Source organism: Camellia sinensis, chromosome 15 (assembly GCF_055761805.1).
Source record: "Camellia sinensis isolate YWXY chromosome 15, ASM5576180v1, whole genome shotgun sequence".
NCBI classification, from domain to species: domain Eukaryota; kingdom Viridiplantae; phylum Streptophyta; class Magnoliopsida; order Ericales; family Theaceae; genus Camellia; species Camellia sinensis.
Window position 1 is genome coordinate 119,484,800 of NC_138975.1, and position 16,746 is coordinate 119,501,545.

Here is a 16,746-nt window from a genome sequence, read left to right on the forward strand (position 1 = left end):
GGTTGAGTTTTTGGTGGCCAACATCGAAGTCTTCGCATGGTCGCCTTACGACATGTCTGGCCTCGATCCAAGTTTTATCTGTCATCACCTCAACGTCTTCCCTGGAGCGAAGCCAGTCATCCAGCGAACAAGGAGATCGGCACTGCATCACGCCGAGGTAGTTGCGGAGGAGGTGAAGAACCTGCTTGAGGCACGAGCAATCCAGGAAGTGCACTACCCTCGGTGGATTTCCAACACAGTTATGGTGCCGAAGAAGAATGGAAAGTGGCGAGTTTGTGTCGACTATAAGACGGTCAACCGAGCTTGTCCCAAAGATAGTTTCCCTTTGCCGCGAATTGACTAGCTCGTGGACTTGACGGCTGGACATAATAGGCTCAGTTTCCTGGATGCCTACCGCGGCTACCACCAGATCGCCATGCACGGGCCTGACCGAGAGATCACCTCTTTCACGACTCCAAGGGGACTCTTCTGCTACCGAGTCATGCCTTTTGGTTTGAAGAATGCCGGGGCAACCTTTCAGAGGATGGTGACCAAAATGTTTGCTCCTTTGCTTGGCCGGACAATGGAGGCTTACATCGATGATATGGTGGTAAAGAGCCGACATGAGGCAAACCATTTGTTCGACTTAGCCGAGATGTTTGCCATTCTAAAGAAGCACAAGCTGCGCTTGAATGCGTCAAAGTGTGCCTTTGGCGTGGGATCTGGGAAATTTTCGGGATTCTTAGTCACGAACCGAGGAATCGAAGCAGACCCTACTCAGATCAGAGCCGTGCAAGAATTAAAGCAGCCCAGCTCGGCTAAGGACGTGCAGCATCTGGCCGGGATGGCCGCCGCGCTTAATCGGTTTATAAGCCGGTCATCAGATCGCTGCCGCCCTTTCTTTCAAGCATTGAAGTCAAAGTTCTCGTGGGACGCAGAGTGTGACCGAGCTTTGGCCGAACTCAAACAATATCTGTCTACTCCACCACTGTTGGTTACACCAAAGTCGGGAGAGGAACTTTATCTTTACCTTGTCGTCTCCCAGCACGCGGTCAGTGCGGTGCTAGTCCGCGCCGAAGGAATCAAGCACTTCCCAATTTTTTATGTCAGCAAGACCTTGCTGCCAGCTGAGACGAGATATTTGCCGCTGGAAAAGCTAGCGTTGGCATTGATGATGGCTTCGAGGAAGTTGACGCATTATTTTCACGCCCATACCATTGTCGTACTGACCGAGTTTCCCCTCAAGGCCTTGTTTGAACGGGCAGACTTTTCAGGCCGAATTCTTAAGTGGGCGGTCGAGTTGGGACAATTTGATGTGAAGTTCTAGCCGCGCACCGCTATCAAAGCCCAGACCTTGGCAGATTTCGTCGCCGAGTTCTCACCTGGCACTCATCCGGTTTGCCCGGTCGATATTACCGTGGCAGATGATGAGATACACGCAAGACCATCCGAGATATAACTAGTTGATGGAAGTAGCGACGCGGAGTTTGCGCGCACCTGTGAAGCACCCTCAGTTTACACGGTTATACCACCCGGTGATGCGATGGCGAAGTTGTGTATCACCAACCCATCCACTCTGTCCGGTCCCGCATCACCAAGGGGGGAAGAAACTGAACCACACCTCTCAGAACCTGATGATTCGCCTACGGACTTGAGTATTACAGATCAACTCGCTGAGTCCGGTGCCGAATCATCAAGGGGGGAAGGAATGGATCCACGCAGCTCAGAACCTGCGGCCGGCTTCACACCGCAACCTGATGATTCACCCACGGACTTGAGCATTACAGAACAACTTGCTGAGTCTGGTGCCGAATCACCAAGGGGCACTGAATTGGAACCGGTCAACACAGAACTTGAAACCGCACAGCCGAGCAGTGGTGATCCCACTGCCCTTCGCAACTCTCAGGACCCATTAGACTGCTGGAAGCTTTTTGTGGGGGAAATGTGGAAGCTTTTTGTTGATGGAGCGTCCAACCGTCATGGTGCCGGCCTAGGTATCGTTCTTATCTCCCCGGATGGCCTAACCATTGAACATTCTATCACGCTTGGCTTCCCAGCATCTAACAACAAGGCTGAGTACGAGGCACTTCTCGCCGGGCTCAAAAGCGTAATTCAAATGAAGGCGGCCGAGCTCCTCGTGTACAGTGATTCCCAGCTTGTGGTTAACCAAGTCTCTGGGATTTATGAAGCAAAGGATGACAGGATGGTGAAGTACCAGACTCTGGTCAGGGAACATATCAAGCAGTTTAAGGCAATCAGAGTCCAACAGATTGGCCGGGAAGAAAACAGCCAAGCTGATGAACTGGCCGGCCTCACTTCCATGGAAGATAATACGTCTCCAAACCCCCTGTTGATTGACTTTCTTCCGCGGCCGAGCATTGAAAACGCCGGGCAGACGGATGTACTCTGCGCCGCGCTAGGTCCTTCCTGGATGGACCCCTTGATCTTGTTCCTCAGAGACCGGACTCTTCCAACGGACAAGAAAGAAGCACACAAAATCCAGGTGAAGTCAGAGCGGTTTTGGCTCTCTCCACCTGGCGCGTTGTATAAGAAGTCCTTCACTGGTCCTTATTTAAAGTGCGTGCACCCGAATAGTGTGGAGGCCTTCTTGTACGAAATTCACGAGGGCATTTGTGGCAGCCACATAGGGGGCAGGTCGTTAGCCTATCGAGCCATTTCGCAGGGATACTGGTGGCCGTGCATGCAAGCCGACGCACAAAAGTACGTCCGCAAGTGGAAAAAATGCCAAAAATTTGCCCATCAGATCCATCAGCCTGCTAGGGAACTTCTTCCCCTCACCAGTCCTTGGCCCTTCGCCATGTGGGGGCTAGATATAGTGGGGCCATTGCCAACAGCACCGGGCAACCGAAAATTCTTTATTGCGGCCACAGATTACTTCACGAAATGGGTTGAAGCTGAGCCCCTGGCAACCATCAAAGAGAAAGACGTGAAGCGGTTTGTCTGGAAGAACGTGGTCACACGGTTTGGCGTCCCCAAAATTTTGATCTCTGACAACGGCACCCAGTTTGACGGTCGCCTATTCAGAGGATTTTGTGAAGATTTGAAGATAGAATTCTACAACTCCACCCCGGCTTACCCGCAGTCCAATGGTCAAGCCGAGGCATCAAACAAGACTATACTGGATGGGTTGAAGAAACGGCTAGAAAAGGCAAAGGGAAAATGGGCTGAGGAATTACCCAGCGTCCTTTGGGCATACCGAACAACCCCGCAACGTTCTACCGGGGAAACTCCATATGCTTTGGCTTATGGCATGGAGGCAGTCATACCCCTGGAAGTTGGCATGCCCACCCTAAGAAGCGAGAGTTTCGAGCCCGAATTGAACGCCGAAGCTATTGCCTTGGAATTGGACCTCGTGGAAGAGCGTCGGGAAAAGGCCCTCATCCATGTGGCCGCCTACCAACAAGAGCTCTCCAAGAAATACAACAAGACGGTGCACCCCAGACCATTCAAGGTTGGCGATTGGGTTTTGAGAAAGATTATGGGCAATACCCTGGTTCCAGGAGAAGGCAAACTAGGGGCAAATTGGGAAGGACCCTACAAGATCACCGGTCTGGCAGGCAAGGGGGCTTACCACTTGGAGGATTTAGAGGAAAGAGCAATACCCCGGCCGTGGAATGCGACCAACTTGAAACTGTATTATTTTTAAGCTTTTGCTTTCTTTTCTTGTGCAAAGAAATTTTTTGGCTTGCACCACAGCATGTAATTCTTTTTGTCAATTTATAGAAGTAATTTTTGCTTTAGCACTTGGACTTTCATTTAATGTTATGGACCGAGATGATGTACTCCGGTTGGAAGAGTTGGTGTTTTGTCCAACTTTGGATTCCCAACCGAGATGATGTACTCCGGTTGGAAGAGTTGGTGTTTGTCCAACTTCGGATTCCCAACCAAGATGATGTACTCCGGTTGGAAGAGTTGGTATTTTGTCCAACTTTGGATTCCCAACCAAGATGACGTACTCCGGCTGGAAGAGTTGGTGTTTTGTCCAACTTCGGATTCCCAACCGAGATGACGTACTCCGGTTGGAAGAGTTGGTGTTTTGTCCAACTTCGAATTCCCAACCGAGATGACGTACTCCGGTTGGAAGAGTTGGTGTTTTGTCCAACTTCGGATTCCCAACCGAGATGACGTACTCCGGTTGGAAGTGGTGCTGATTTGTTCATCTGTTATTAGCAACTGGAATGGTCATTTCGGTTTATGAATTTGTTTTGTTCTGCTTAAGTACTTCAACCGAGTTATGAATTTCGGTCAACGAGGTGTTTTGTTCAAACAATGACTTATACCGAGATGCTTTGCTGAAAATGGCATTGATGGCAACCGCGCAAACACTTGGCAAAATTTGACTTTTTCATTGATAAGAAAATCAATACAAAATGTGGGGACATAGCCCGGTTACATCAAAAGCGTTGAAAGCAAAAATACAAAAAGCAAAGAAAACTAAACTAAGGGGGAGAGATTGGTGAACTCGTCCTCGCTAGCATCAAGGTTGATGGTTGGACTTGCCTCTTGGGCACCGGGCTCATCATTGCCGGGCTGCTCTCGCACCTCGGCCTCCTCTGCCTCAGAATCTGTCTCACCGTCTCCCTCTTCAAGTCCTTCCTCGGCCTCAGCTTGCAAAGCGCTGAAGACGTCGTTTGCATAAGGCATGAGGTAGACCGGTAGCGAAGCTGGAGGAGGATTGGCAAATACGTCGGTGTCAGAGCCCTGGCCGAGGTGTTCGCAGGCAGACTTCCAGCCGGCCTTGAAGTAGATGTCTTGTGTTGCAAAGACTTGCTTCTTGTAGCTCTGCTCGGCCTCGTTAAAACCGGCGTTGTTGGCAGCCTGGCAAGCTTTCTTCTTCGACTTTTTCAAGGTGTCCACCTCGGTCTGGAGCTCATCCCGTTTTTTCTCGGCCGTATCCAGCCGACCGAGCAGTCTGTTATTATCGGCGTTGGCCATCTCAAGGGAAGACTTAGCCCGGCCTAGCTCGGCTTGAAGGCTCTCGACCTGGCTGGCTGTGTCGTTGGCCTTCTGCCAGAGTCTGTGGATGCGCTCCAAAACCAGGTGTTGTTTTTGAATGGCCTGCAAAAAGCAAAGCTGATTAGAAAAGGAACCGGGCAAACACTTGTGAAATTTTCAGAGGAATATCGACTTACCCTGGCCATGGACTTCACTGAGGATTTTACCAGCCGAGTGTCAGGGACGTGGTCGCTGCCGACCACGTCGCTCGGTAGAAGAAAATCTTTGGAGAGATCGAAGGCGAGCAAATGTTCTTTGTCGGCCTTGATCGAAGCCGTCGCCGGGATGTCTTGCCCCCGGTGCTTCAGCTGTGGATGCCAGGCTGGCATGGGGACAGGAGTTTCAAATGGATGTTCGGTTGTCAACTCTGCGACGAGCTCGGCAGAGGGATCTGCCCGTGGTCTTTTTCCAGCCCGGCGTGTTTCTCTTCCAGACTGCCCGGCAGCTGGAGAAGCTAGGGCTACCACGGCGGCACTTGATTGACCACCAGCCGGGGAGCGGGTGACAACGCTCGGTATCTCGGCCGAGGTTGCAATTAGAAGGTTTTTGATGCGGCTTCTTTTAGCCATTTCCTTCTCTTCTGTCAAACGGATCAAGGGGACGTCTGGAAGGGTAGGATCTGGAGGTGGCGAAGGAGCTCAGAGGAAGTCAGTTACTCTACTCCGGCGCGGAATAGAATACCTGTAGGTCGGGGTGTAGCCGAGTAAATCGTTGCAATCTCGGTGGGGATACCGAAGCACGGTCCGAATTGCCTCAACGTTTGGAAATTGATAGTTGGCTTGTAAGGCTTGGATTGCTGCAACAGAAACAGGAAAACCGGTTAGTTACAGAGTAAAGAGTTAGGATGACCGAGCAAGTTTGAGTGGCTTACATGAAGAACCGAAGTCCTTGTTTATAAACCAGCCCGGCACCTCGGCTGTTTCGTAATTGCCCGACACCCAGAAAAAATCGTCGTCGTGAAGATCTTTTTCCGAGGTGCCGGTTACAATTTTTTCCTTGCCCGGTCTGATCTTCAAGTAATAAGCTAAACCGTCCCCGGTGTGGCCCATTGTGTATTGCCTCAATATCTCGGCTAGACCCAAGTTGGTGCCTAGCCGATTGTTCAATTCGTGAACGCCGTTGATTATTCTATAAGTATTGGTGGATACTTGTGTGGGTGCCAGCCCGGTGCGGCGGAGGAACTCAGTTATAAGTGGGTTGAGCGGGAAACGAAGGCCCCCTTCAACAATTGAGAGCACGGTGAAGGGGCATTGGTCTAGTCTGCCCCAGGGTGTTGTCTCCTCTTTAGCCAGTTCGAGATGGACGTCGGCCGGGATGCCGTACTCCTCTCTGAAGGCAACTAGCGCGGCCGGAGTATCCACTAGGAAGCGGAATTTCCCCATTCGTGGCCAAACTGTGGTAGCTCGGCTGAGGTGTTTGGCACAATGGCAATTGTTAATCGCTCGGTCTTGAGAACCTGAGGAATGGACAATGGTCCCCTTGGACTCTGCAGGAAAAGGAGGGCAAGTGTAAGTGTGAGCGCGGTCGCGTGGAAGGAGCTAGTCTTTAGCTCGGTCGTTAAGGGTTCCAAACCACCTCGGTCTCCTAAGCTAACTAGACAGCTCAGTCGCCCAGGCAGGCCAGATATTAGCCCGGTTGAGCGACCATTTCCTTTTGTTATCTCGGTTTTTGCCGGGGTTGAGACAAACACGTTATTTGCTCGGTCAGAATGGTTTTTTGGATCAAAAGAAGACCAGGAGCCAGGTTCGCCCCAGTTCTTCAGTGTTCTTCATGGAGATGAAGAACACCAAGAACAGTGGGAGGTTTGGGACGGATTCTATGGCCTATGCCCTAAGAGCTACGTTTTTGTGCCCTAATGTGTGTAATATGAAAGAAAATAGCAACTCAAGAGGGATTGAAGATCTTACCTGTGAAGGGCTGGAGCTGTTCTTCCGAGCACGAAGAATGGCAGTCGAGTATGAGAGAAAATGGCTTGAGCTCTGAATCGTCAGGTAGAAAAGAGGCAGTAGGAAGAAATGGCATAAGGGGGGTCTAGTATATGTAAGCACGAGAGGCCGCCCAAATTCGAATTCTGGCAAAAATAGCGGGTTGGCTGCTCGATGACCAATGGCAACCCGCCACGTGTCCCCATTTATGGAACGTCAGGACTGAAGCGACGGGTTGAAGAGTCGAGGAGCCAACCGAGCTACTTCTGAAGAAGAGGACATCAGCCGTGGCGTACAACCGGTCAAGTTTGCAGACAGTTATGTTAACTAGCCCGGTCGCCCTTTCTCATCTTGGAGACCGGAGGAATATTATCTCGGTCGAAGTGAGTAATCCCAGTCACGCTTTCGCGGACGGAATTAAGGGGAAATTGAGAGGGTGATTTATGATCTGGAGTTGGGCCGTGGTAGAGGCCGAGCAGGTTGAGAGCCCAACAGTGCATGGGGCCGAGATGATTGACTGTCCACCAAGAGATGGGCTGCCAGAACTTGGGCCGGGCAGAACTTAGGCCGGGTGTGTGTCGCCCCAGACCGTCAAGAAGCTGCTCGGTTGGACCGAGCTGCTCGATCAGGCGATGGCCGAAGCAAGACAAGCGAGTGATCGGCGCCCGAAAAGGCGCGGTCAACCGAGTTAACTGTTTGACCCGCAGAAAGGCCGGCCATAGGAGGTGCCTCGGGCTAGGCTTTGCCGAGATGTCGCCTAGCCCGGTCCTTCTTGGACTTAGCCAGTGAAGTGCTTGGGTATGAAGCATGGCACGGCACAGCAACGGATAGAGCAGCTCGGTTGCCGAGCTCCAGCTGTGATGGCAGGCAGTTGAGATTAGGTGATGTTTAGCAAGGTTTATGCTGACAGATGGGATAGCGGAGCCACGTGTCAGGGGATGACTGGGAGTAGATATGGGGCACAGAGGGTATATAAGCATGTCTGCGCCCCCCATACGCGACAGATGAACACTTTGTAAGGATTTTCTTACACTAAAATACTCAACACTCTCCCTTCTCTCTATCTATCCCTTGGTGTGTGTTCTAACTTGACCGTTGGAGGGGTTTTCCGGCCACACACCGCCGGGTAGCTCACCCACATTGTGCTTTCAGGTGATCGGACAAAAACGGAGCTTGGAAGAAAGGAATATGGGCTCGCCTGAATATTTGCTCCCCGTACATAATCCATTAAGTATAACAAAAAAACCATCAAAGCAAATCCCAAAATGAACTAACGTGGAGTCCATAAAAAAAATCAACACTCAATCTTGATTTGCAACTACAACTAAGTATCAGTTCAGGAAAAAAAAAAATTCAACACTTGATCTTGATTTGCAAGTATGCCTCCAAACATCATCAAAAACCAATCTGCAAAGAAAATAAACGAGAAAAACATTAACATATTATCAATTACATTGTATAAACCTCTCTATCCATGTCAATACAAATTGTGTACACAATGAGTATAGCTTAACAGCCAGAAGTTCCTTTGTACATGGCAAGCTCTTATTAATCACATCACTAACTTAGAACAACTCCAACACTACCTAGCAAAAACACACAAAAAAATAAACACATGGTTTTGTCTCTACTTTGGTTAGTGTGTATTTTAACAAGGGTCATGCTAAGATGAACAGGCCATTTATGCAAGTTTCTAATTGATTTTGGGAGAAACAATTAGGAAGTTAGCTCTTTACTTCATTTTCTTTTTTTATTTTATTTATTGACAATGCATCACCATACTACCCGATGTTTGGAAGGGTAATAATATTTTTCAGTTTTCATCATGATGCTCAACTTGATTCAATAGAATAAATGCTTGACAATTTAGCATTTCTGAAGTGAATGAGGATAACATCTAAGTATTTGTTGTCATCATTATCAAATGTGTGTCTCATAAAAGTTTTGAAAGATGAATCTAAATGTTTAGTAAATTAAGGACGGTTAAATATCCACCAAAACCCAATATTTCAACCCATAAAAGGAAACAAAAGAAGTGAAATTAAAGTTTCTTCAAGTAAATAACTCCAACTTTTCAAATATTATGCACAAGCCTTGAACATTACAGAACGTAAAATGATGCTAGATATGGTAACTGACCATTGCCAATAATATCTCCTGAAAAAACCTACTCCCCTCCACCTTTGACATGGAAGCCATATCTCACACAAAGCTGCGACAATGTATCCAATGAATATCCTCTAGATTGAATGAAAAGATGCAGAAGTTCATTATTCCTAACAAAGAAAGCAAGGTTGCAATAGAGAAACACTTCCCTCAACTATTATTTGTACCACACATTCACACTAGTAAATAGGTTTATTATGCTTATGACCAGGGTGGTTATCACTGTTTTGACAATATTGCCAAAGTTCAATGAAATTCCTGGCAATTTAGAAATATGACAGTCATGTCAAAAATGGAATCAGTAAATTTAATAGCCTATGATTAAGGGATCTTATATTGAATTTGAAGGTGAATTTTGAATGTTTAACATGCTAAAAGATCCATTTTTGGTGAAACCCATGCATATTAACATGTATTGATTAACTCTAAATAATCCCTCTGTTTTCAAAGAGAATGATGTGATCTCCATGAATCAATGTACAACTGGGTAGTCATTTGTCAAATGCACATAAAAAAATAGAGGTGGAGTTAGGGATTTTACTTTTTTGACAAGAGTTATCCTTGGCACCAAAAAAAAAAAAGTGCACGTGTAAAAAGAATTTTCAAGACAAACAATAAAAAGAAAAAGCTGAAAGCATGAAAAAGACCTGCAAAATGCCTATCCAACGTATTCCTTCAATGTCAACACCGTATGTCAAAGATGTTGTTCCATGTAACTAACCACCTGAAACGAAAGAACACAAGTTCTTAAATTCTACAACAATACCTGGAAATCATAAGGTCAAATTTATGTAACAGAAATGATATGAGATGACAGCAACATAATATAGTTCAAACTGTAAGGCAACAACAAGACCACAGACCAAGAAAATGTGTTAAACCAACAAGGGAAATTGGCCGCACACTCTCATATATTGTCCTTTATTTATTTCAAAAGTGAAATTTGCAGCAATTATACTTCCATCATTCATGGTAAATGAATGTTCTACATAAAACATAATGTCAATTGATCCAGGACAACACTAACCCGAAACAGTTACTTAGGGTTGAAGACACTAACTACATAGCTTAAGAAGAGGATGACTAATAAGCTTGCAATTTTGTTGGGGCAATAGTAGTATCTTTAGCTTGAAAAATTTATTAACTTGGGTTACCATATTATTGTAGCATCCAACTGATAAGCCTCACACATTGCATAATTAAGAGCATCATGCAACACCGCCTAGGAAGGTAACATAGTGAAATATGTCTCTTTGCTTCATTAAAAGCCCATTATCATATCTAAGTATAAAAAATAAGTAATTATAACCACAGAAAACAGTTTTAAGAGCCTAGTTTTAAGAAAGCAACACTTAGTGCTATGCTCCCAAATAGTAAATTGAAAGTCTAACATGCTTTTAGAAAGCAGAGAGGAATCTGGCACATTTTGCAGTTATTCTTTCAATCGTCCTCTGTTGGTCAAATATAAAACTACTCTTCAGCATATCATTTAAAACAACTACAAGAAGATAAAAATAACTCTGTATTCGTATAAATTAATTGAGGTATTAATTAAACAAAAGAAAAGAGATGTACATTTTGCTAGCTGCGATTGCCGTTTGAAAAATCTAGAAATCCCCTAAATGTTAATTTGTGATTATGTATCAATTTTAAGCAGTATATAATAATCTCAATCAAACAATCAAGACAAATCGACATGATGATTTTACGTGGAAAAACCACAATTGAACACCTCCAATTGTGATAAAAAAAAACCATGGGCAACAGCCACAAAACAATCCACTAAGAAAATATTAAGGAATTACACAGGTATACTCTCCATTACCTAGCGAATCCATGCCCGAATTGAACCAACCTCTATGTGCCTCTTCCAACCCCGTCTTCACCTCGGAATTGTCTTGACGATGAGCCACTTCGGAATCCACCAAAGCTTCAGGCTCGAATTCTTCAGAATCCACCGAAGAACATCTCTCTCTTTTGTGTAGAATAAACAAACAAACCTTTGATGTATGCTTCTTAAACCATGAGTTGAATACTCAATGAAAACATCAAAGAAAACTAGCAAAAAATCCCCAGATATAAACCTTAGAATCCAAAAAGAAGATCTAGAGGACTTCGCTGAGTTTTGGGAGAAAACCAACTACTTATAGAAAACCAAAGTAATCCTAGTTTTGGAAGAAAACCAATTCCTTATAGAAATCCAAGAAACTGTGTTCGCGCGGTCCGCTCGAGCGTGGTAATTCCCGCTCAAGCGGAGGCTTCAAAATTGTGTGATTCATATAGGGTTTAAGCTCGAGCAGAAGTTTCCACGCTCGAGCGGATAATCACACCATCCAGTACTTTTTCAGGCGAAACAGAGATGCTGTGAGCTTGCAATCCCCGCTCGAGCGTCCCTTGCCCCGCTCGAGCGGGACGACCAAAATTGAAAAATCTGGAACACTATATCCTGTAACAACCTCGATTTTGATCCATGGAAATTGACAAAGGCACGATTCAGGTTGGATTCGCATCTAATAAACTCATAGCCTCACTGAAATAAAAGGTGCGAAAACAAATACAAATGAAAGGAGTTTTGTCAAACGGGGTTGCCAAGAATAAAACCTAACACCGCTGATAAACATTGGAACAAAACTAATAATAAAGCGGAGCTCCTGCAGCACTGACAACTATGGTAGAATTTGTGCAAAAAGTTGACCTTAAGTAAATTGAATTTCAAGTTTCGTACGCAGTACCTTATGTGGAAGATTGGAGTAAAGTAAAACAAATGAGAAAATTGGAAGAATGTAGAAAAAAACCCTCCTATCAAGAAAAACCCCAATCTTCAACAAATATGTTACATCAAGTTAGAAAGGGGGGAAATGTACTTTAACTCAAGTTGGACAATTTCAAAGAGATCCAAATTCTAAGCAACATGTATGCTGTATAGAGTTTTAACTAGATGTCACTACATCAAAAGATCTGCAAATTATTATTACACTAAAACATGAATAGTTTAAGAAAAAGAAAAGCCTCGCTAGCTATTTATGCAAACAAAAACCAACTCAGAGAAGCATTTAACATTAAAGATTTTTAAATAATTCTTATGCTTATAAAACATGTAATATGATTAGCAGGCGAAATGACCATCAATACTTTACTGAGCTCAAAAGAAAAAACATTTCTCGGGGCCACTTTTCTAGTAATATATAATACCCACTACACTGCACTCCAGAGTTGTTAACCATGACAATAGAGAAGAATCTGAAAAATGTAGACATCCAATCTAAGAAGCAAGCATATCTCATCACACTGTGACTGAACAACTAGCACATACACAAGAATGAGATGCCTAGCAAGGCAAGAAACAGCTTTTTAAATCAATTTCTAGACTCACCAAAAAGAGAGGATATCACACAAGCAACGAGCGGGAAAGTGCTGAAGTGAAGTACCAATAAAATGGGATGTGTCTAGGGAGTAAATATTGAGGAACAAATAAAATATGAATTTCACAAGATACTCTAGTTATGTCAAGGGTGTATTTTGACTAGAGTTTTGAGGAATTTATGACATAAAAAGTATAATAGAAATCTACACCATTCAAGAATCAAAAGATCAAATAGATTAAGAAATAAAATATAGAGGTGAATATTACAACAAGATCAAACCCAAGCCAAACACCACAAATAAAAACAACCAACGGCTATCAGCAGCCACACCCAGAAACAGAGTATCACAGCCATCTACAATACTTGTGTTTACTCTTTGCTGTTGAAAATAAATAAATAAATAAATGATAATGACTAGTGCTGTTTACTCCATCTAATAGAATTATAATTTCGCCCATGTACTAATTAAAAGTAAAAACTAATTAATGCCTAAGATAAAAACTTGCTTATAGATGACATTTTATCTTTAAAAATCTTTATTGATGAGCATTTCATCTTTAAAAACAAATAAAGATTAGCATTTCATGCAAAGGTTTTGAAGGGTTGGGTTTTTTTGGAGCAAGTTTGTTTCTGCCTAGAAAAATTATTTATAAAAAGAAAATTTGATAGCTCTGTTAGCAAAATTGGTGAATATGGATGTTTTTTATGTTGAAATAATTTCCAGTGAAACCATCAAACCATCTTCACCAACACCTTCCCACCTAAAAACATTGGTTCTCCTATAGCTTCATCCGACTCCCGAAATAACTTTTTTTTAAATGTCAATTTGCAGTCCAAGATTTCTCATTTACTTCGGTCCTTTGCTGCCTTAAATTCAGCTAGTAGATCCCCAATGTATTTGTTATCATCCAACCCAATATACTCCTCTATATGACATCAAAATGCATATTATTATGAAAACAAAAGCAAATATATATATATATATATATATATATATATATTTTAGGAACTCAGGTAAAACAAATACCATTTCCAATTTCAGGTGATTTAGAACCAGCAACAACCTTCCGACACTCAAACAAACTAAAGCTAGAATATGCAGACAATTTAATAATCCCTGCAAGCTCCTGAAGTAGTAATGTTGTTAAACAATACTCATAAACCACAAGAAAAAATCAATAAAGAACAAAAAGAAAATGCATACTGAAATGTTATAGAAGAGAACAAGAACACAGTAACTATCTACCGTTTGAACCCAAAAAGTGTCAATTTTTATAAGTAAATCCATAACTGTTCAAAGCCAAGCACATATGGTTCAAATATCTTAAATGTCAAATCAAAATTTTAGAACACAGGGGGACCAATAACGACATGTATACAGTCAGTGGACTACCACATAACAAATATAGCAACCAAGGAGGCCATTAAAATTACAAAAGCATGTAATACAAACAATATGTATTTTAACAAACCTATACAAAATAATCTAAAACTAACACTGTAAAAGGAAATAACTAATCAGGCATAATAAACTCAAATTTTGTATGGCTAGAAGGAATATCTGAAATAACTTACTTCCTACTATCATTTAGACGACTACTAGATCAAATGCATCACATGCAGAGAATGCAGCAACTAGTTGAGCTTCTTGAAATGAGCAATGATCTTGTCAAAATGTAGAGTCTCTTGACGCCCATCTCTTTTCACAACATACATCTTTAAAAAGCTCCCAAACTAGATAGATAGTAAAGAATTTTCAAGGAGGACTTTCGTCGAACAGGTTTGGTGCACAATGTGGCTGATACAACCAAATCAATCAACAATCAGATACCCAATTACACACATATACAGACTTCGAATTTCCATTTCCGCCATTAGGGTTTGGAAATCGAACAATCAGATACCTAATTACACACACACACACACACACACACACACATATAGAAATCACTGAAGCTTTATATTTATATATATATATATATATATATATAACTTTGAACATAGATCATGAACCAACAAAAATCAAACACAGATTTGGCCCCCATCGTTCATCTCGGTGGTTGTAGCAGCGGAGGAAGAGCCCTCACATCTCAGATCTACCATAAATCCAACAGATTTGAAGCCTTCATATCTCATATCGTCGTCGTCCGAGAATGGCACGAAGATGATGAAGACGGTGCTGGTGCTGGTGCTGGTGGTGTGCGGTGGATGTGAGGGTGAAGACGGTGGCGGCCATGGAAGAGGAGTAAAGGGCAGGGAGACCGTCGTCGATCTGGTGTTTAGAGTTTTTGATACCCAAGAGTAGGAGATTTTTATTTTTTTTGGGCAAGAGTTGGAGTTTTTGATTTGTTTTTTTTTTTTTTTTTTTTTTTGGTGTTTGGCGCCCAAAGTTTTTATTTTGGTGCCTATTGTTATTTTGATCATACTAATCATGACAGAAATTGCATGTCGCGAAAAGTAAAATATTTTTAACGGCTAGTATATGTACGTCGTGAAAAGTAGACTTTTTAACGGCGGACTTTTTGTGTGTCGTAAAAAGTGTAACATTTTTAACGGCTGGTGTATGTGTGTCTTGTATAGTTGATGTATTACCGGCATGCCAAATGCACGTCATAAAAAGTTTTATTATTTACGGCTAATATTGTAAGTCATAAAAAAATTATCATTATTAACATTCACGGCATACACAATAGACACGTCGTGGTTGGGAAATTTTTTACGACATGCAAAAAAAGAAAGTCGTAAAAGTGACAAATCACAGCTTGCATTTACTATATGTCGTTAATGTAGAGCCGTAAAAACTCAATTTTGTTGTAGTGATTGTAGGACGTAAGTTGAAAGTAGTGCACAATATTACCTTGAAGAAAAACACCGAAGAAAAAAAGCTTCAACACCCGAAGCCATGCTTTCTGTGTAGCATCTACTCTGTCTAAAACTCTCTAACATTAAAAAAAAAAAAGGGAGTCTTTAGTGCTGAATGATTGACTTCCTCAATAATCATTATTTGAGTGTAGAAATTATTGAGTGTAGATGTTAGGCCAGTATATAATTACACAGAATTTCATAGCGTGTAAAGATAATTATCAATTTAAGAATAAAAAGTTACAAGTTTCTTGGCAAAAAGATTTGTTTTCCTAGATAAATATACAATCACTACCTTATATCCAAGTGCAAGAGAAACCCCAGCAATGAAAAGGAAGAAAGGCATCACAAAGTTTGCCAAGTGTACACCATTCCATGGGGAATGAGCAATGATTGGAAAAATCGAGCCACCATAATCGACAAGCATCATAAGCTAAAAGCAAATGATACAATATATCATAAATTCCATGAGTTGAAAATATCAATATCAATTGAGTGGTCAGTTGTTATGCTTATGTTTTAAGGCTTGAGTTGAATTTTCGAGGCATTTAACCCAAAATCAATTGGCAATAGTTGCAAACTTGCAGAGGTTTCTAGATTATATCAACTAAGCTTGAGTGTCTTAGAAAAGAGATATAAGGCAAGTCTCTAATAATTCTCTGATTGGCCTCCCATGTAGGTGATAGAGTGATGAACGAAACTAAACAACAGATCCAGGACACAAACTTACATGCCAAGCAGTAAATCAAAATCTGCATTAAAATACAGGTAGTAAATTCACATTAAAAATTTAAAAACTTGTGCCTTTACCAAATATAAGAAATGAAAGCATCATGAGGAATAAATCTGGATTACTTTTATTCTCATTTTATTCATGCAATGCAAGAACCTCCCTGCTTGTAACTCTGCTTTCTCTTCTGATTTAGTTTCACTTCTTCACTAGAAGTTAAAAAAATATAGATCTAAGATCTGAGAACTCTAAGCTCATCAATAATTAAAATATACAGAATTGATCAATTCTATTGTTAGAATCAGCGCATTACAAGTTTATTAATCGTCACTAACTGTTCTTACTCAATTTCCAAAAGTACTACATACCCTTTTGCCTCAATAGAGGCAATTCATGGAAAAGACTTGTAGTTACTTCCAAATTTCCAATCAATTGAATCAAGGTTTAGTTCATTAATTGCACTTGCACAGCCATATAATCAAACAAAAGCACAAAATAATTTTTTTTTAAAAATTCTCAAAAAAGCAATGAAATTTCAATAAATGAAGATTACTCGTTTAGGAAAAACCTTAAAAAATAATAAATAAAAAGAAAAAAGAGATTCCAAACAAAACAGTATAAGATAGTTTACCAACAATTAAGCACAAAGCAATAAAATTTCCATATGTATCTCAGGAAATTTGAAAGAGGCAACTATAAATAC